The sequence below is a fragment of the Rhinopithecus roxellana genome, chromosome 5 (assembly GCF_007565055.1).
Source record: "Rhinopithecus roxellana isolate Shanxi Qingling chromosome 5, ASM756505v1, whole genome shotgun sequence".
Taxonomy (NCBI): domain Eukaryota; kingdom Metazoa; phylum Chordata; class Mammalia; order Primates; family Cercopithecidae; genus Rhinopithecus; species Rhinopithecus roxellana.
The window spans coordinates 131877616-131898436 of record NC_044553.1 but is presented as its reverse complement, the minus strand read 5'-3'; the positions used below and the strand labels follow the sequence as shown (position 1 = coordinate 131898436).

Below are 20821 nucleotides of genomic sequence, written 5' to 3'. Positions count from 1 at the left end.
GGCTATATTTTGTATTTTTGGTAGAGATGGGGTTTTGCCGTGTTGCCCAGGCTGGACAGGTGGATTGTTTAATCAGGTTGGGTGAAGAGGGGGCAATGTGGTGAAAGGGAAAGAGCAAGAGCTTTGAAGTCAGAGTAATCCCATCTACTCGGGAGGCTGAGGCAGAAGAATTGCTTGAACCCGGGAGGTGGAGGTTGCAGTGAGCCAAGATCACACCACTGCACTCCAGCCTGGTGACAGAGCGAAACTCCTTCTCAAAAATAAGCGAATAAATAAAAGATGGGGTCTCACTATGTTGCTCCGGCTGGAGTGCAATGGCTAGTATTCACAGATATAATCATAGCACATTACAGCCTTTTCAAGAGATCCACCTCCCTCAGGCTCCCGGGTAGCTATGACGACAGGCACATATCTGGTTCCAATGTATGTTTTTCTTTTTTTTTTTCCCCACATCAGATGGGTAATGTGCTGACAATATAACAAGGTTTTTTTTTGTTGTTTTTTTTTTTGAGACAGAATCTCGCTGTGTCGCCCAGGCTGGAGTGCAGTGGCGCGATCTCGGCTCACTGCAAGCTCCGCCTCCCGGGTTCACGCCATTCTCCCGCCTCAGCCTCCAAGTAGCTAGGACTACAGGCGCCCGCCACTACGCCCGGCTAGTTTTTTGTACTTTTAGTAGAGACGGGGTTTCACCATGTTAGCCAGGATGGTCTCGATCTCCTGACCTCGTGATCCACCTGCCTCGGCCTCCCAAAGTGCTGGGATTACAGGCTTGAGCCACCGTGCCCGGCCAACAAGGTTTGAGTTAGGCACATCTCACAGATGAAAGTGAAAAGCCAATTGTCATGCTTATGAACTACAAAAGGATACCAATTTACTTTTTATTTTTATTTTTTTTGAGACAGGGTCTCACTTTGTTACCCAGGCTAGAGTGCAGTGGTGCGATCACAGTTCACTGCAGCCTAGACCTCCCAGGCTCAAAGTGAGCCTCCTGCCTCAGTTTCCTGAGTAGCTGGGACTAGAGGAGTATGCCACCATGCCTGGCTAATTTTTTTGATTTTTTGTAGAGACAGGATCTCACTGTGTTGCCCAGGCTGGTCTCAAACTCCTGGGCTAAAGTGATCTTCCCACCTTGGCCTCCCAAACTGCTGGGATTACAGGCGTGAGCCACCATGCCTGGTCTCAATTTACTTTTTAAAATGGCTTTGTTGGGATGTAATTTGCATACCATCCAACTCACCCATATAAAGCTTATGATTCAGTAGGGTTTTTTTTTTTTTTTTTTTTTTTTAGTGTATTCACAGAATTGTGCAATATTACCACAATCAATTTTAGAACATTTTCATAATTAAGTTACTTTTAAAGGAAACTTTGCATCATTCTCATAAGTGGAAAACCTGAATTATTTGCCACAAATGGAATGCAAAACAAAAATAAAGCAAAGAGAGCTGGGCAATGTTATTAAATGCTATCTAGCTAGTGCTGCCTGTGAAGTATCTGCGCTTGAGACGTCTCTCTTTGCCAAAAAGGGAGGATGGGAAGTGTTGAGGAGTTGTTGAAGACACACCAGCACTAAACTGCGACTCTCTCTTTAACATAATCAGAAAAACAAAAAGAAAACTGAAAAGAAAAATTACTTTTTCAATATATAATTTAATGCCACATCTCTGAGTCATCCAAAATCATCTTAAGTCTATGTCCCCACGTGCCTCCTCCAGGTAATTTAAGTGACTTGCCCAGTGTCACATGGCTAGGTAGTGGCAGACTAAGCCTAGAATTCAGGCTTCTTAACTGCTAATGCTATATCCTTTCCACTACGTCATAGTCCTCTTTGCAATCATTATTTTAAATTAGGTCAAGTGCCTGATGTGTGTGCTAGGCAGCCCTGTTACAGATTTATAAAGCACAAATTTTACAGCTAGAAGGCACACCAGAAACAATCTAATCTAACTCATTTCATTTTATAGACGAGAAAACCAACAAGTTCGTTCACTTAAGCATGTTTAGAATTGCCTGTCAGTCAATCGGCTAGAACATACAACCAACAATATAGCTATAAACAGCCCAGAATTACAATGACCTTTCTCTGGTCTCAGCCTTAAACCAAACTTCTGGATATCTCAGCCCTGTCACCAGGTCCTGGTTCAGCTTCAGTCTTGCTCTTTAATTTGGTCCGTTCTCACTTCTACATGAGTAGTTTCCCCTTGACCTAAACTGCCTAGGTGGCTTTAAGGATCACAGGGGTGAGGGGAATTCATTGGCGGATTGAAGGAGTGTGTTATATGAGAAAGAAATGAGAGCTTGTCAAGAACTGTGGAGGGTTTAAGATTTTATCCTACTTGCAAGCTAGTAAGTGAGCCTGTCGCAGTTTCATGGATGCTGGCAGAAGACAGAAGACTTCTAGGTGTGTCTGAAACAAAAGGTCTTATTTGCTCATAGAAATAGCAATAGCAAAAATATTGACTTTTTTTTGTGCTCGTTTCCTGAGTCCCAGTTCCCAAAGGCGATGCAAAGGGGGCCAGGTGACATCTGCACACACAGCAAAGCATATCACAGGAGAGCCTAGCTTTAAGCTTGGGGAAGCAGAATCTCTCTCTCTTTTTTTTTCGAGTCAGCATCTTGCTCTATTGCCCAGGCAATCATAGATCACTGCAACCTCAAACTCCTGGGCTCAAGCAATCCTCCCACCTCTGCCTAGGTGTGAGCTGAAGCACCCTGCTCAGAATCTTAGCTAATGGATAGTAAGCATGCTTTACTTTGCTCTGGGAAAGAAGCTCTCTTAAAAAGTTGGTCTGAAACAAAGGGCAGTGACGCTGCGCGCAAGGCATGCAGACATGGGAGAGACCCACGGAGAACTGTCTTCCAACAAGCGTTATGTACATGCAGTCTATGGGAAGTGAGCTCACGGTTCTCTGCCATACTGGAAGGCACAGGGTGGGGAAGATGGAGAACCAGAAGCCCAAGTCCACTAGTGCTTTCTGTTCTATATTGATTCTTACTGGTTTCAGTTATGGAAAGAGCATTTGGAGGTTTGCTTGTGGATTTTGGCACGTGTCTTATTTATTTTTTATTTATTTATTTTTTTGAGACAGAGTCTCACTCTGTCGCCCAGGCTGGAGTGCAGTGGTGCCATCTCGGCTCACTGCAAGCTCCGTCTCCCAGGTTCACACCATTCTCCTGCCTCAGCCTCCCGAGTAGCTGGGACTACAGGCACCCGCCACCACGTCCAGCTAATTTTCTGTATTTTTAGTAGAGACGGGGTTTCACCATATTAGCCAGGATGGTCTCGATCTCCTGACCTCGTGATCCTCCCGCCTCCCAAATCCCAGCCTCCCAAAGTGCTGGGATTACAGGTGTGAGCCACTGCGCCTGGCACGTGTCTTATTTTTTGTTGTATATAGCCCTCAATTCACAGCCTTGACTGGGTTTAGACAATTCAAATCATTCCTTTGCATAGATATTAGAAAACCCTAGAGGCTCCATAAATTCACAGTTGGGAGAAAGAATATAACTTTCCAAATTTTATCTGCTTCCTGAAAATCATGCATGCTGGGAGAATCCAGGGTGGCCACACTGCAGTTGGTTGTGCGATGTTCACTCATCTCTTGCATCATGTTTATTAATACCTAAAATAAATGTGGTAAGATCTAACAGTCACCATGATGTGGTCACCAAGATTCCTGACTTGGTCTAGTCTCTCATCTGAAATGAGGACTACATGGGCCATGAAGGAAGATGTTATTTGTTATGTGGGGTCCACATCTGAGGCAGATATTTTTTGTCTATAACCAAGACCTTGAATCTAGGCCTCTGGCTATCAGGAATAATGGCTGTTCATTTTATTCCTCTGCCTGGAGAAGAATAAATTCTTAGGCTAAAGAAAGGCCAAAGCAACTGAGGACAGGAGCTCAGAGATACTGCTGGAACCATACCAGGACCTGGGATGTGGTCCACAGAGGAATTCTGTGGCATTCCATGGGTCCTCAGGCTCTTTGCAACCAACTCAGATGGGAGTTAACCTGTTGACTGGACTCAGGCAATGAGTTCCTGGTAGGTGAGTCAGTGGCCACACCCTCCAACTGGGGGCAAAGAGCAAAAATTATGTCAGTAAAACAAGGCCGAGCACAATGGTACAGGGCAAAGGCCATTCGAGTGGGATATCCTTAGCTGGTGATTCTAAGAGTGATATGGGAACTAGAGATGTTCCTGCAGATGTGGTGGGCTGCTCTAGATATAGATATAGATATAGATATAGATATAGATATAGATATAGATATAAATATAAATATAAATATAAATATAAATATAAAGCTGACTATCCAAAGAGGTCCTTCTAGCTCATTGCCTCCTGGACACCTCTATTTGGAATTGGGAAGTAAAAGGGGATAAATTCGAGGGATCATGGAGTCTTTTGCCCTGTCCAAGCAATCCATAAACTGAAGCTTTTATGAAATTCCTTGGTGCTATTGTGAAGAATTTCAGTTCATGAAGATCCCTGAAGATCTGCAGTCCCCTATGGAGTCTATATACTGCCACACACCTGGTAATCTCCAGATATTACCACACCCAGAAGAAGAAGACTTCCTTCTTCCCAAAAGAAGCTGTGGGCCCTAAAGTAATCTCACGAATGCCTAGCAACCTCTTGGTCTATGAACCCAAATGACATCTCCCACATTATGCTAAGACTGATGTCCCAGGACCAACATTTATGACGGGCAGAGGACTGTGAAAATACTTCCTCCCCACTGTGCAGTGGGCTCTAACTCTTGAGCTGTGCCCGCCAATAAATAGTCACCTATCTCAGACAAGAAAAAGCACACTGTGTGGGGTGAAAGAACTGGGCTCCAGCACAGCTGGCCAGCCTGGTCCCAGAAATACCATGCAGGTTGCCTTGATGCTTGGATTTGTGTTTTGCTATCCATTGTGAAAGACTGATTTACACACTCTGGGTGGTTGTACAGCCTTGCTGGGCTCCTGTGGTCGTCGAACGCACAGAATTTCCACAGCAGCTTTGGAGAGCTGACTCCTGTTTACTTTTCTGTTTACTTTTGTTAACTATTTCTACACTTGGCCTCCACATTGTGGCCTGTGAGGCTAACAAGTCTGAGAAGAAGCTTCAAGAAAGAATGTGTGAATTAGAGTTCATCCCTAAGCCAGGGGCCCACAATCAGATTGTACTTTCAAGATACTGTCTCACGGCCAGGCACGGTGGCTCATGCCTATAATTCCAGCACTTTGGGAGGCCAAGGCAGGCAGATCACTCAAGGTCAGGAGTTTGAGAGCAGCCTGGTCAACATGGTGAAACTCCATCTCTACTAAAAAAAGAAAAACTAAAATAATTAGCTGAGGCAGGAGAAGCGCTTGAACCCAGGAGGCAGAGGTTGCTGTAAGCCAAGATTGCATCACTGTACTCCAGCCCGGGTGACAGAGTGAGACTCTGTCTCAAAAAAAAAAAAAAAAAAAAAAAAAAAAAAAGGATACTGCCTCAGAGTTTGGGACTCAAGCCATTGACTTTCTAGTGGCTTGTTACTTTGGAAACCTTCTGGTGACCTAGCATCCTGGGACATTGCTTGGCCCACCTAGTTTGACTTTCTGCTCAGGCTCTTATATAAAAACCAGGGCTTCTAATACCTGGCATAAACACTTCACAGAGAACACCACATTTAGAAGACATCCCTGCGGTAGTTTTCTATGGCTACTGTAACAAATGACCACAGTTTTCTATGGCTACTGTAACAAATTACCACCAACTTGGCAGCTTAAAACAACACAGACTTTTTACCTTGCAGTTCTGTAGGTCAAAAATCCAATGCAGGTTTACCAGGCTAAAATCAAGGTGCTGGCTAAATCGTGTTCCTTTCTGGGGTTCCAGAGAATTTGTTTCCCTGCCTTTTCTGGCTTCCAGAAACTATCTGTATTTCTTGGGTCATGACCCCTTTTCTCCGTCTTCAAAGCCAACAATGCCGTATGTCTTCAACCATTCATTCTTCCATAATCACACTTTCCTCTGACTCTGATTCCTCTTCTGCCTCTTGGTTCCACTTTTAAGGACCCTTGTGATTATAATGAACCTACTTCGATAATCCAAGATAATCGCTTTATTTTTTATGCATTTATTTTTTGGGGAAGGGAAGTCTGGTTGAATAACTGCTTTATTTTAAGGTCAGCTAATTAGCAAATCTTAATTGTATCTGCAACCTTAATTTCCCTTTTGTCATGAAACGTACCATATTCACATATTTATTAGGATATGAACATTTGGGGGAAGATCTTTATTCTGCCTGCTGCAGTTCCCTTCTGAATTACTTTTGGACAATCGGAGGTAAGTAAATGTAAAGACTTGCTGTGTCTGTCTTCCCAGTTGGACTGTGTTTGGGGAGGGTCAAGCCGTTTAATTTAGATTACTTTTTTTTTTTTTGAGATGGAGTTTCATTCTTGTTGCCCAGGCTGGAGTGCAATGGCATGATCTTGGCTCACTGCAACCTCTGCCTCCCAGGTTCAAGTGATTCTCCTGCCTCAGCCTCCCAAGTAGCTGGGATTACAGGCATGCGCCACCACACCCGGCTAATTTTTTTGTATTTTTAATAGAGATGGGATTTCCCCATGTTGGTCAGGCTGGTCTCCAACTCCTGACCTCAGGTGATCCACCCGCCTCAGCCTCCCAAAGTACTAGGATTACAGGTGTGAGCCACTGCGCCTGGCCATAATGTAGATTACATCTTAAATGTGCAGTCTATAACTGATCCAGTCCTCCCCATGAGCTGATGATGGCTGGGAGAATTTTTTTTTCTTTTTTTTTTTTCTGAGACGGAGTCTTGCTCTGTCACCCAGGCTGGAGTGCAGTGGCTCAATTTCGGCTCACTGCAACCTCCACCTCCCAGGTTCAAGCGATTCTACTGCTTCAGTGTCCCAAATAGCTGGGATTACAGGCGCCCGCCACTACGCCCAGCCAATTTTTTGTATTTTTAGTAGAGACAGGGTTTCACCATGTTGGCCAGGCTGGTCTCAAACTCCTGACCTCGTGATTCGCCTGCCTCGGCCTCCCAAAGTGCTGGGATTACAAGCATGAGCCACCGTGCCTGGCTGGTTGCGGGAATTTTTAACTGACAGTCTAACTTGAGGGTGTGGGAGACATAGGATGTTGCTATCCATATAGAATCCTATTGTCTGGTGAATGATTTACTTGTTTAACTGATGCTTATATGTGAGAGCTTTACAAACTAATTTAATTCTCATAACAACCTTATCAAATATGTACAATTGTTATTATCATCCTTGTCTTACAGATAAGGAAACTGAGGCACAAAAAGATTAGTAACCTGTCCAAGGTCACACAGATAGTACATGGCAGAGATGGGCCTTGCAGCCAGGCAGCCTGTGGACCATCCTGAATCCTTGTTCCTAAGCCCCCATACCAAGCTGCCTTGTCCTCTTGGTTTCTGCTTACTCTTCAGGCCTCGCTGCTCTGCTAGGCAAACTTGCGGTTCATTCTTTAGCAAAGCCGACCCCCTCCTTCCAACACTGGCTCCTCCCCATTGCAACTTGATGCTCATTTCTCCCTCTGTTCTCAGTGGTACAGACCCCTGACCTCCTCTGAGTTTGCTGTAGGGTCACCTTGCCCCATCAGGGCTGTCCCACACACAGCAGGCTGCTGGTTCCCAACGTGATATCCATGCCATGCAAGAATCAGGGGGACTCAGAAGAGCTCAGCCTCAGAGCTTCTCTCTGCCTACTCGGGTTTTTACTGCCAGGTTCACTTTGGCATGGCTGCCCCTGGTTGGGCATAAAACAGCCTTGGATACAGGTTCCTCCCAGAGTCCCTAGTGGGGAGCTGGGTGAGAGCCCCCTCTGTGTATGGAGTACCACTGTCCAGACCCCATCCAAGACCTGGAGAGGAGGAATAAGCACGAGACCCTTCTGACCCTCTTCTCTCTCCTTACCCTTCCTACTCCCCAGCAGGCCAGAAAGGTAGTGGGGCTTTCTCCATCTTAGGTTCTCTCTATCTATCTTAGGGCTTTCTCTATCTCTGTATTAGAGTTGGCCTTGCTCTTCTGGTGGAAATGGCCTCTGCTCTGCTAAGAGAAGACTCCAGGAGCTGGTCATTCAGGCATGGCCTTTGCTTTACTAAGGAGGGAGAATCTGGAAGGATTTGGAAAATCTCTTAAGTCATAGCTAACCTCTTCAGCTATACAGTGGGACACCAACACCCTGATGCCTGGCCTATCAAAGGCGTTCAGTGTGTGGTAGTTATTTATCACTTTATCTCTCTCTCTCTCTCCCCCTTTTTTTTTTTTGAGATGGAGTCTTGCTCTTATTGCCCAGGCTGGAGTGCAATGGCACGATCTCAGCTCACTGAAACCTCTGCCTCCCGGGTTCAAGCAATTCTCCTGCCCCAGCCTCCTGAATAGCTGGGATTATAGGCGTGTGTCAACACGGCCAGCTAATTTTTGTATTTTTAGTAGAGACAAGGTTTCACCATGTTGGCCAGGCTGGTCTCCAACTCCTGACCTCAGGTGATCCACCTGCCTCCGCCTCCCAAAGTGCTGGGATTACAGGCATGAACCACCACACCCAGCCTTATTTATCAGTCTCTAAACCCAGAACTTTCACACTTCTTTGTCTGAACGTAGGAAATTTGTTTTACATTCTGACACTGCACGAATGTACCTATACAGTACATAATTGAAACAAATGCTACACAAAACAATACTTATTATTACTTAATGCAATACAACCAGTTAATTTTTAATATATTTTCTTTTTTAAAAAAGAAACACCCTGGTGCTGACCCATAACCCTTCTGAGACAGACTTACTTTCCCCCTTCTCTGAGATCTCATAGTGCTCTCTGCAAAGCTCAACTCGAATACTTCTCATACTGCATTGCAATGTATATCATTCTCTCCCACTAGGGACTTAGTTCTTTTCATCTTTGCATCCCTAGCATACACAGTAATAGACACCCAAGTGAGTGTTAACTGAAGAAGTGAGTGGAAAATACCTGTCTGAGCTGGGCATGGTGGCACATGCCTGTAATCCCAGCACTTTGGGAGGCTGAGGCAGGCAGATCACCTGAGGTCAGGAGTTCAAGACCAGCCTGACCAACATGATGAAACCCCGTCTCTACTAAAAATACAAAAATTAGCTGGATGTAGTGGCAGGCACCTGTAATCCCAGTTACTTGGGAGGCTGAGGCAGGTGAATTGCCTGAACCCAGGAGGCAGAGGTTCCAGTGAGCTGAGATCATGTCATTGTACTTCAGCCTGGGAGACAGAGTGAGACTCCATCTCAAAAAAAAAAAAAAAAAAAAAAAAAGACAACGTCTGTCTGTGTGCTCAACACAACAGAAAAGGATGGTACTTCCCACTATGTTGCCACATGATGCCTAGTGTGGTGCTGGAGAGCTCAGACCTTGGCAGTGAGCAACCGGGCTCAGGGAGGAATTCCTATGGATAGGAGTATATCCGCCTCCTGCAGAGAGGACCTAAATGCATAAAGAACTAGGACCAGCGACTTTAACCATTTCCCCCCTCCTTGGTTTTTTTCCCTGAAATGATGTGTTTGCATCCCCATGCTAGAATGCCTTTCTGTCCTCCACAGTAATTTAATTATATAAAACTGACTGTGCAGACTCAAAATTTGGGGCATTTGGCATTCTTGCAAAGCCAGACTCTAGGAAACATGCCCATTGCTGAACACATTGGATGTGGTTTAGGTAGCAAAGCAAATGACCTAACAAGGAATATATGTGCTGAGCCTAGTTCCTGTTAAATTAATAGATTCACGTTCTGGCACATCCACAACCTCACAAGTCATAGCAACCGGATGACGGCATGGCAACACAGCAGCTGCGGCCACTGTACACGAGAAAAATCAGAGCCTAGTGTCTCTGGAGGGAAAACAGAAACGGCCTCTACAATTGCTGGCTTGTACTGGATTGACTGAAGCGAGGGAGCCATGGGGGCAATCACAAGTAGATGCCTGCCCTGGTCAGGGATTGAGTATGACATCTCTTCTGCTTCCTGAAACTTTGTTTTATATTTTAAAAGTAAATAATTTGTTCCAGCCAGAGAGGAAATGATGCTGAGAGAAAGACACCATCACGTGGACAGAATGTTCTCCCTCGCCCTGGCAGCAGTGTGGAGTTGATCCTTATCAGAGATAGTCCAGGACTTGCTCTTCAACAGCAGGACCACAAGCCTTTCTTCCTAGTTTTTTGACCTTCCACCCCAACCAAAATCACCTACCCCTTCTGGCTGCCAGCGTTGAAGGCCCTTCTTGCCAACTCTCCTTCTAGGATGAAGCCCTGACTCCACAGCCACTGTTTGGGCCAAGCCCTTAGGGATCAGGGTAAATGCCCGGAGAAGGAGGAAGAGGATGCCTGGACAGATGTCAATTCTGGTGACACAAAAACATCTGCATGTGCTGTCAGGTAGGTGACACCCAATACCAGGGCTGCCTGGGACCGAGCAGGAGTCCACACCCCCTGACCTAGTTTAAATTCAAGAATGACCCTTGCTCTGCAAAAGGACTGAGAGCTGGGCCTTCTGTTCTTGGGGTTTGTGTCTTACCCTTAGATCTGGCTCCGGCCCCTGCTTTCCTTTCCATGTTCTATCAGGAAGGCCGTGCAGGGTTGTCACTGAGTCCCCATGGATTCTCTACTGGTCTCTGTCTTATTAGTGGCCATGTAATGAATTCCTTAAAACACAGCAGCTTAAGACAACATTTACTATCTTATAGTTTCTGTGGGTCAGGAATCCAGGCAGCTTAGCTGGGTGCCTCTGCCTGAAGGGCCTGAGGGAGGCCCTTCAGCTATTGGCTGGGGTTGAAGGTCTTATCTGAAGTCTTGATTCATATAGGGAAAGGAGAGGCATCCCTTTCCAGGTTCCCTCAAATGGTGGTTGGCAGGCCTAGCTCCCTTTCTACCAGGCTGCCTTAGGACATGGCAGTTGGCTTCCCCCACAGTAAGTGTTCCGAGAGAGCGAAAGGCATAGAGAGGACCCAGTATGGAAGCCGCAGTTTTTTTTATAACCTAGTCTTAGAAGTAACATCACATCACTGGCCATATTCTATTTGTCAGAACTCAGTCAATGAATTCAGCCTACACTTAAGGGGAGAGGATTATACAAGGGTATGAATACCTGGAGGCAGAGATCATTGGCAGGGGGCGCATCTTAGAGGCTGTCTACCACATTCTCCACATGGTGCCCTGGTACTCCAGCAACTGCCACCCTATATAGAGAAAAGCAATGTATGTGTAAGTGTGAGGCCTTCACACATTTACACTGTCTGCTAATTACTCCTGGGCATGCAGAAATACTGAATATTCATGAAATTGTGACTGAAAATTTGGAATCACATAGAGAACAAAAAAAAATTCAACTCTTGTTTTAGCAAATATGGAGTATCACATGATTGCCTTTAGAAGCCTGGATAACATATTCTCTCTACTCATTGGTTGCCTTAAGCAGAATGCCCTAAGGAATTACTTCTATTTATTCCAAAATTGAAATGGGCAATCCCTTCACCATCTTCCCACAACAGTGTGATGTAAGAAGAATTTCAGAGAAGTTTCATTATTGAGTCTAATGATGCAGTTATTTCTCAAAGCTGTATTATTTTTCTTGCATTGCACATTTTGTATTTATGATGTGCCATTAATGTCTTAGTAAAAATCAGAACTAGGGAATAGCAGCTGCAACGTGGAGGATTTCATGTTGCTAGGAGAGCTTCGATCTACATACTTCCTATCTTTGGGTTAGTCTGTGGCTTTCCATGAGGGATTAACACAGACCTAGGGATCATTTCCCAAATGTCATTTTCCACCAGTCTTACATCCACCTTTCTGAACAAAGCCTTCACTCAAGTCTATGGTTTCCTATGTTTTCATAAAAAGATGAAGCATTGGAAGGGCTAGGTTTTATCTGGCCAATGTGCTAGGAGAAGCAGTATTTGGGGAAAAAAGGAAAATTGTTGAGCCCTAACTCATGCTTTTGAACCACCTATTAAAAAATTCCTGTTTTCCACGACAAGCTACAATGAAGCTAATGTTTCTGTTATGAAAGCCCGTTACTGCAGTTTCGAATGTCTTTTCTTTGTTTGTTTGTGTTTTCACCAGCAAAGGCTAACCCCGTTTTTTCTCCAGCCTTATGGGATCAGGAGTTCTTCCTTCAAGACTGCTGTTTAACTACTTGGTTGCTACTTACCCTAAAGGTGGCTTTCCTTTGTACTTTTTAATAAGGTGAACACATTTATTTTTAGCAATGATAAATTTCAGGATTACTATTGCCTGAAGCTGCCCTTCTCATGTCTCCACCCTACCCTCTAAGTCACTCTTGACCGGTGATGAAAGAGAATTCATCAGACTCCATTCTCTGTGAGTTGAGTGTAAAGGAAGAGGTGAAAATCGCGGGGGAGGATTAGAACAGAAACCATTCTGCAGCCCCAGCTTCAGCTTGGGCGCTGAAATAGCCCCCAGAAGTGTGATACGTGGTAAACGTCTTGCTCACTTGTAACCCGTAGAAATGACAAGGAACATCATGCAGACTTTTAGAGAGAACGTGGGGACAGGGACCCTTGTTTTAAGGCCCACTTTAGGCATTATTTAAGAACACAGCGTACACTACTTTCTGAGATGACATTTTTAGCCCCAACACCAAACGGAAAAACTTTTTCTTTCCCCTCCCCAACCCCTTTGTTTGTGTACTGGTGTTTCTCCTGGAACCCCAGCTTTACAGGGACCTTGAACCCCACCACCACCTTCCAGACCAGCCTGAGAGCAGGGGACTCCAGCGCGGGTCCCCGGATCGCACTTGGGCGCGGAAACGACGCGGCTGGAGCGAGCCTTCCCTCCCAGGGGGGTGCAGGCTAGGCGGCCGGCCGCGCAGGGCTGCCCACTCCCCCGCAGCTGAGGGCGCGCAGAGCTGGGAGACGGCGCCTGGGACAAGGGGCGCGCGGAGCCGGGGCGCGGGCGGGGCAGGCGGCTGCAGGGCGCGGCGCGCCACCGCGCGAGCTGCTGGGTCACAGCCCGGACCTCGCCGCCCGCTCAGCGAGGAAGTGACGACTGCGCAGTCCCGAGAGCAACAAAGTTTGAGTCTGCGGGCCGCGCTCGCCTGCGCCCCTCGCCCCTCCGAGCCACCCGGGGATCCAGCACGCAGGTGAGCTGCGGGCTCGGCGCCCCCTCCCGCCACCGGGCGCCTGCGTGGGGCTCGGAATCGTTCCGGGGCTCGGGCTGGGCCGCGCGGGCAAGGATGTGGTGGGCCGGGTTGGGCCGGGCGCTGGGGTGCGGGGGCGCTGCAGGGAGGGAGCTCGGCGGCCGGGGTCAGGGCGCCGGGCTGCGCCGGTGTTGTCGCCGCTTTGCCGCGGGACTTCAAACAGCAAGGGCTGCAGCGGCACCAGCTCCAGGCACCGTTGGCCAGAGAAGGGGTGGGGGGGAAGGGGCTTTCCGGCGCCTACGTTTGCAGCCAGCCTTCCGCCCAGCGCCTTCATCCCTGCAGGCTGGGCGCAGCTTTCAGCCCCCGCCCGGTGCTACCCTGGGAAACGACCTCTTCCTCTTCGCAGCCCTTGTCGAGGGCGCAGGAAGGAAGTTAAAGGAACTTTCCCCGGACTTTTATTTGCGCGGCCTTCCTGGGACGAAGAGCAGAGCAGTTCGGAAGTTTGGGAAAACAACCCTACGCATATCCAGAAAACCAAACCGGAATTGCCCTCAAGCCCCCTTGAAATGAATCGCTCCTGACTTCCCCTCTATCCTCCTCCCCAACCGCGTCCCAAACCTGACAGTGATCGCTAAGGCCTAACACTTTGCAATTTAGCCATAAAAACTGTCAGCACACCCACGTACATATGTGAGTGTTTTCTATATAAAACTCAGAAACCCGCTTCCAGCGGACTCTGTGGCATCTCGTTCTTTTCTGTTTCCTAAAACTGCAAGAGCTGCAGGAATGTGCTGCAGGAACTTTGATGGTGGTTCCTGCCGCCCTCGGTAGCCTCGTGGCTCAGGGTTTTTTTAAAGAACAGCTAAGAAGTTTGGGACATCCCTGCAGAGTAACTCGGGGCTGGCGGCCCGGGCCAGCGGCGAGACTGCAACTGTAGTGGCGGCGGCGGGGACACGTTGGTGTGTGCAGGAACGTGCGTCCGAGCCGTGGAGACTCGAGATGGGGTGTCCTGGAGGTTGAATGGTGCAGTTCCTAGCAGCAGCTTCCTGCCGGCCTGTAATTACAGCGTGATTGCACAGTCAGGCATTGTTGGCGTGGATGTTTATACACAGGCTATTGTGCAAGACCTCGGTGGTGGCTAACAAAACGCAGCTTTGCATTGCAAATGCCCAGGATAGATCTGGGTCTGAGCTGCAGTCTCCAAATTCTTTTTGCCCTTTAACCCTAGCTAGGTGATTTATTTCTTTACCTCTCTCTCACTTTTGACGACTTCTTCAAAGCCTGAGATGTGGGGTGGACTCGGAAGGCCACTACACTCCTATCTTAGGCAGCCTGAAAACTATCCCAGGAACTGTACCCTTATTTGTCTCCGGAGAAAATGTGGGATGACGTCAGCAGGAAAAGGAGATGGGAGATGGCTATCAACCTCTCTAAACGGGAAAGCTGTTTGAATTAGCAAAATTGCACGGGTGGCTGGGTTGGGGCTGAGTTGCAAAGAGGACTGGTCAGACCATGTGTGACTGAGCTGGCGTGCTAGACTTTAAGCCTGGAAGTGTCAGCTGCAGAAACTTAGTAGGTGGTGGGTCCTAATTCCTTTATTGTGCTCTGGGCAAAGAGGAAACGTGCAAGTGCTGGCACTTTTGTCTGTGCTGGTGGTCTGGGTCTGGGAGGGGCAGAGGAGTGACTCATGCACATTTTCTTCAGAGGAGCCCTAGGCCCACTTTCTTAGCAGGGATTGCGGCACAGACCAGGGCAGGGATCCTCCCATCTGCCATGCTGCCTTGCAGGAAGGGAGCCAAGCCTGCAAGTATGGAAAGAAGGCAAACAGTTTCTTGTTGAGGGCCTTACAGGGGGATAATTGTATAGAGAAATTTAAAACACAGTAAAAAAAAAAGCATGTATTGGATTTGTGCAGGACCATTGTTTTCACATTCTAAAGCTCAACCTGATAACTCCCTGTCCTAGGCAGAAGACCCTCATGGGGAGCACTCAGCCCAGCTAGGTTGCTGTGTGGCTAGGTGGTACCACCTTATGCTGGGCATGGGCAGCCTCTTTTCTCAGAGTGGCAGGTACTGATGATTCCAGTGCACTGGAGTTTCTCCATGCCTGGCCTTCTTTCCAGCCAAGTATCTGAGCTTCACTTGGAGGAAAAATGCTGTTTTGCAGTCTCGTGCCAGGTGTGTGTCATGGGCACAGTGACCGTTTGTCAAACCAAAAGATTAGGGCACAGTCCCTGGCAGCTACCTGTGTGCTTCCAGAAACTCGAGGACAAACATGTAAAATCAGGACAGTTCTGGAAAGTCTGGCATGTATGGTTACAGTTGCCACAGGGGAATGAGGTTTGAGCAAAAGCAGCTCTATGGTAGGAGTCACTACAGGTTGCACAACCCTCTGTTCTAGAGACATTTGGTTTTTACTGATCTTGACGGTGAAGGTCCTGGTTAGCTGGATCACCTGACCAGGACTGCCATAATGAAGGCCTGCTGGTGCCCGGCGCTGGTCTTGAGGGGCAGGAGTGGGAAGCTTCCCTTCTGACCCCAAAGCTTTGAGTTTGTCGTCCTTTGTGTTTGTGTGGAACTTAGAGACTAAAAGTGGCCCAAAGCCCTCCAGAGTGTGGCTGGGAGAGTGGAGGGGAGGGGTGCCTTGCAAAGGCCAGAGAAAGAAGGAAGCCAGGCTCCAGGGAGCTGCGGAGCCACACGCAGGCCCCGCACCTTCAGTTCCCTCTGGCTGATTTTTGTGCATAACTCAGGCCCTTTCCCTGGCTTGCTCAGCTTTGCCTCTGCATTCAGGGAGCTTATCCCAAAGTTGTTACACAGAGACAGAGTCATAACCCTGACTTCCTCCTTCACCTTACCTAAACGCTGGTTTATGACTTGAAGTTGTTGCCTAGTTCACGGCGCACGCGCAGCCCTCCCTACTGCCTCGCCATGCACAATTAGGAACAACAGTGAAAAGGCTCTGATTCAAAACTTGACAGGAGATTTTAAGAACAGTTTTATTGTTCTGAAAGGAAAAAATATTGGAGGTAATTAGGGAACCCAGCAACCCTGGCAGAAACCCCGACGTGCCACTGAGAGAAGCCGATGCAGGAGTGCCCTGGAGAGGGTGATCTTCAAAGGGAGGCTGCCCAGGCCCGGTATTGCTTTTTCCATTCATCTACCCCTTCCTAGCTACCCCACTTCCTACACCACAACCCAGTGTTTTGACATCACAACTCACCCCCAAAAAAGGAGGCTGAACACCCCCAGCTAAAGAGGGCATTCCAGTCGTGTGAGAATGCGCTGCAGTTTTCCAGACACTGCGGCTGGCAGTTCTGTCCTGCAGATTTGTTTCGTTCTTTAAAATGTGCCCCTCTTCATTTCTTGTTCTCACTGAAGCATCTCTTTGTGAGCCCCTTAAACCTTCTTTTTTCTCGTCTGCATGACACAGGGTAAACGCTTTACGACTTTCTGTCTCAAGTGCCACTTGAAATACACACAGGGCTTTGAATAAGCTTCGGATAAAGGCCTGCTCTGTAATCTCACTTAAAATGCCTCTTTGCAAGGGTCACCTTCCTGCTCAGCAACCTTCAATGGCTCCCCACTGTCTGCATGGTAAGGATCAAACTTCTAGGCCAGCAGTCAGGGCCCTTCTCCACAGGGGTCTGACCTTTGCAGCTCTCCTGTCCTAACCCTCGGCTCTAACCCGGTGACCCACTCTGTGTGTTTGTCCGAACCACTGGTGGCAAGAATTCCTACCTCCCAGCTTCCCCAGAGGACTGGAATGCCTCCTTCCTCTCATCCACTTGGCTCAGTCCTGCTCCCCTTACAGTCCTGTTCGTGTCCCCTTCCTTGAGGATTTCTCCCTGTCCCACCCTGTGGGCCTCCCTCTGGGACTCCAGCAACATCAGCCTGGGCCCTGTGCTGAGGAAAACCTTGAGTGCTGGTCTGAGGATTTTCACCTTCTCTTTTGGGCCATGACTTTAATCACATCCCCTGTTCAGCTCCTTAAACAAGCCTTTGGGTGAATAAATATTACAATTCTTCAACTAAACTGGAAGCCCTGTTTTATTTATCTTTGTATCCCCAGGCCTGGTGCCCCACTCATATCAAGTCTCAATAAATGTTTTATGATGCTGATACAAAAAGCAGTGGCCATCAGATTTTGTCCACTTGGACACCCAAGTTAAGCTCCAAAGGCCATGGTCCCTGGTCTCAATTCTGAACATTAAGCCAAGCCTGCCTCCTCTGCTTGTTAGCCGCTCTCAGGCTCCTCCTGGCTTTGCACCTCATTCTTTTGCTCCATTTCCAGCATCCCTTTCCTGACTGTCGGTATCTGCCCAGCTTTGGCACTGGCTCCTTTTGTCCCAGTCAGCCTGCCCTGTAATGCCCTACGCCTCTGCTCTGGCTCTGAGGTGAGACGGTTTGTTACTTGGGTTGACCTGACTTTCTGAGGAACCAATCTGATAGAAGGAGGCAGGACCAACTTGCAGGCAAGACTTGTGAAGACAGCCAGGCATGGTGGCTCACGCCAGTAATCCCAGCACTTTGGGAGGCCGAGGTGGAAGGATCACTTGAGTCTAGAAGTTCAAGACCGGCCTACGTAATGTGACAAGACCCCTTCTCTACAAAAAATGCAAAAAATTAGTCAGGCATGGTGGCACGTGCCTGTAGTCCCAGTTATTTGGGAGGCTGAGGTAGGAGGATTGCATGCCACTGCCCTCCAGCTTGGGTGACAGAGATTCTGTCTCAGAGAATCTCTGAGAATGGTGGCATGCACCACCATGCCTAATTATACATATATATATAAAGATTGTGAGGAGGGCAAAGAGAGGCGTCCTGGTTGGCCAGATGCGTGTTTTGCCCAAACAGGTGTTGAACATACAAAAACCAGGCTAAACTATAAAACTGAGTTTTGGGGAGATCCTGGCTGAACCCTAGCATTGGACTTGGCTAGGAGGACTGTGTTGCCTTCAGCCAGTCCTCATGCTGTTAATCACAACCTTGCCTCATAAGCCAGATTCTTTCTTTTTTGAAAAATAATTTGCGTACCATAAAATGCACATATAAGCTAGATTCTTTTAAAGTTTTGTTTTATTTAAAAATAGAATCTGGTAGATTCCTTTTTTTTACTTCCACCCAGGCTGGAGTGAAGTGGTGTGATCTTGGCTCACTGCAACCTCTGCACCCCAGGTTCAAGCGATTCTCCTGCCTCAGCTTCCTGAGTAGCTGGGATTATGGGCGCCTACCACCACGCCCGACTAATTTTTGTGTTTTTAGTAGAGACAGGGTTTCCCCATGTTGGCCAGGCTGGTCTCGAACTCTTGACCTCAGGTGATCCACCCGCCTTGGCCTCCTTAACCTCAAAAAGTGTTGAGATTACAGGCATGAGCCACCGCAGCTGGCCTGAAGTCAGTTTTAATTGAAAGTTGTTAATAAACATAAAAGGGTGAAACTGTGATTTACATATTTCTGATAAGTTACGTATAAACTGAATTTAATAAATCAACATTTTTTCAAATCTGCTATTTTACAAAATAATCAACTTTTAGAACTGGATAGGATCTTATGGACTATTATCATCCAGCCCCAGTTTTATAGTAACTGTAGTAACAGCATCTCTGATAATCCCGTGGTTAAGGATTTAAAGCTCAGAAGGAAACCTGTGCTAACTCTCATTTGAACTGAGGCTTAGAGAGGATAAGTTCCTTCTCCAAGTTCACACAGCTGTTGAATAGAAGAGTCAGGCACAAACCCCGTTCTCCATTTCTACTGGCCATCGTGCATTGATAATTAGTCATCATAATCATCAGTTTCAGCAGGTCTATTTGTAAACGAACGACTCCGTCTCCTCAGTTTCCCTGAGGCAGTACTCAAAGATTTAAAAAGATGAAACTTAAAAAACAACAACAATGGCCGGGCACGGTGGCTCAAGCCTGTAATCTCAGGACTTTGGGAGGCCGAGACGGGTGGATCACGAGGTCAGGAGATCGAGACCATCCTGGCTAACACGGTGAAACCCCGTCTCTACTAAAAAATACAAAAAACTAGCCAGGCGAGGTGGCGGGCACCTGTAGTCCCAGCTACTCGGGAGGCTGAGCTTGCAGTGAGCTGAGATCCAGCCACTGCACTCCAGCCTGGGCGACAGAGCGAGACTCTGTCTCAAAAAAAACAACAACAACAACAAAACAAACAAACAAAAAAAAACCTGGAGGTGAAGAAGAGGTTTTTAAGAGAGTGGGATGTGTATTTAATAGCTTTTAGCATTATATTATCTCGTAGTTTTAGTGGATCTTAGTTGCTATCAAAGCCCCCAGTTTCCTACCCAGGCTCAGCTGGCCAACAAGATTACTTACTGTTTTCTAAGTGCAGAACATGGGTTGAACAACACCAGGAAGACAGAAGAATGCTCCCAGTTCCCAAGAGACAGGCAGGAGAAGGCCCAGGAACACAGACATGGCACTGCTTGAACAGCCAGTTACTGCAGAGCTAACTGTCCTCACCGGGCATTTGTGGAACAGCTGCAGTGCTCTCAACCATGTGTGTGGCACAATGAGTGTGCAAAACAGAGTGCCATGTGCTCCTTACCCCCAGGAGGCTTCAAGCCTAGCTCCTGAGATAGGTCACACCCATGTGTGAGTGAGTGAAAGAATGAAGAACCCGAGGGAAAATCCCTTATAAACGATGATGGGGAAGGTCACTACTGTTACAGCTATGACCACGTTTCTTTTTCTCCATAGCTGGGGAAGTCAGATCCTAAATGCATGTGGTCAGCACAGCTTCCTTGGAGAGAGGGTGGAAGAAATCCTGAGCCTTTCCACCTCTAGAGCAAGTGGAAGAGGGTGGGATGGGGGAAGAACCGAGAGTGAATCTGTCACTGGGAGAATATAATTTGATGGAGTGGCGTTTTCTGGGATTCTAAAGTCAGTGTATAATATGAAATATAAGAATATAGCCGGGCGTGGTGGCTCAAGCGTGTAATCCTAGCACTTTGGGAGGCCGAGATGGGCTGATCACGAGGTCAGGAGGTCGAGACCGTCCTGGCTAACACGGTGAAACCCTGTCTCTACCAAAAAATACAAAAAAAACTAGCCGGACAAGGTGGCGGGTGCCTGTAGTCCCAGCTGCTCGGGAGGCTGAGCCAGGAGTATGGCGTAAACCCGGGAGGCGGAGCTTGCAGTGAGCGGAGATTGTGCCATTGCACTCCAGCCTGGGCGACAGAGTGAGACTCTGTCTCAAAAAAAAAAAAAAAAAAAAATATATATATATATATATAATTGGCTGAGCACGATGGCTCACACCTGTAATCCTAGCACTTTAGAAGGCTGAGGCTGGTGGACCATGAGGTCGGGAGATCGAGAGCATCCTAGCTAACATGGTGAAACCCCATCTCTACTAGAAAATACAAAAAAATTAGCTGGGTGTGGTGGCGGGCGCCTGTAGTCCCAGCTACTCAGGAGGCTGAGGCAGGAGAATGATGTGAACCCAGGAGGCGGAGCTTGCAGTGAGCTGAGATCCGGCCACTGCACTCCAGCCTGGGAGACAGAGCGAGACTCCATCTCAAAAAATAAATAAATGAATAAATAAAAGAATATAATCAAGATTAACCTTGAAAGTCCTTTAGGAGGGCACCAGGTAGGCAACAGACACACTGGCTCTTGACGTGTAAATTCACCTTAGCCTTAGCCTGCTC

At 47.5% G+C, this 20821-nt stretch overlaps 1 protein-coding gene and 1 non-coding gene across 4 annotated transcripts in view; one reads left to right on the top strand and one right to left on the bottom strand.

Annotated features, from left to right (window-relative positions):
- Positions 1–759: 759 nt before the first annotated feature.
- LOC115898073 lies at positions 760–865 on the bottom strand. The gene has a single exon (XR_004057827.1). It is a non-coding gene; the product is annotated as a small nucleolar RNA U13 (small nucleolar RNA).
- Positions 866–10102: 9237 nt separating this feature from the next.
- The window catches only part of ELMSAN1 (ELM2 and Myb/SANT domain containing 1), a 76300-nt gene continuing 65581 nt past the window's right edge, over positions 10103–20821 (top strand). Inside the window, exon 1 of one of the 3 annotated variants that reach the window (XM_030929708.1) lies at positions 10103–10428. The gene's annotated coding sequence lies outside the window, so the exon portion shown is untranslated. Of the gene's footprint in view, positions 10429–12981; positions 13154–20821 lie in introns of those variants that run through there. The other 2 variants (XM_030929709.1, XM_010382610.2) reach the window with 2 other exon arrangements.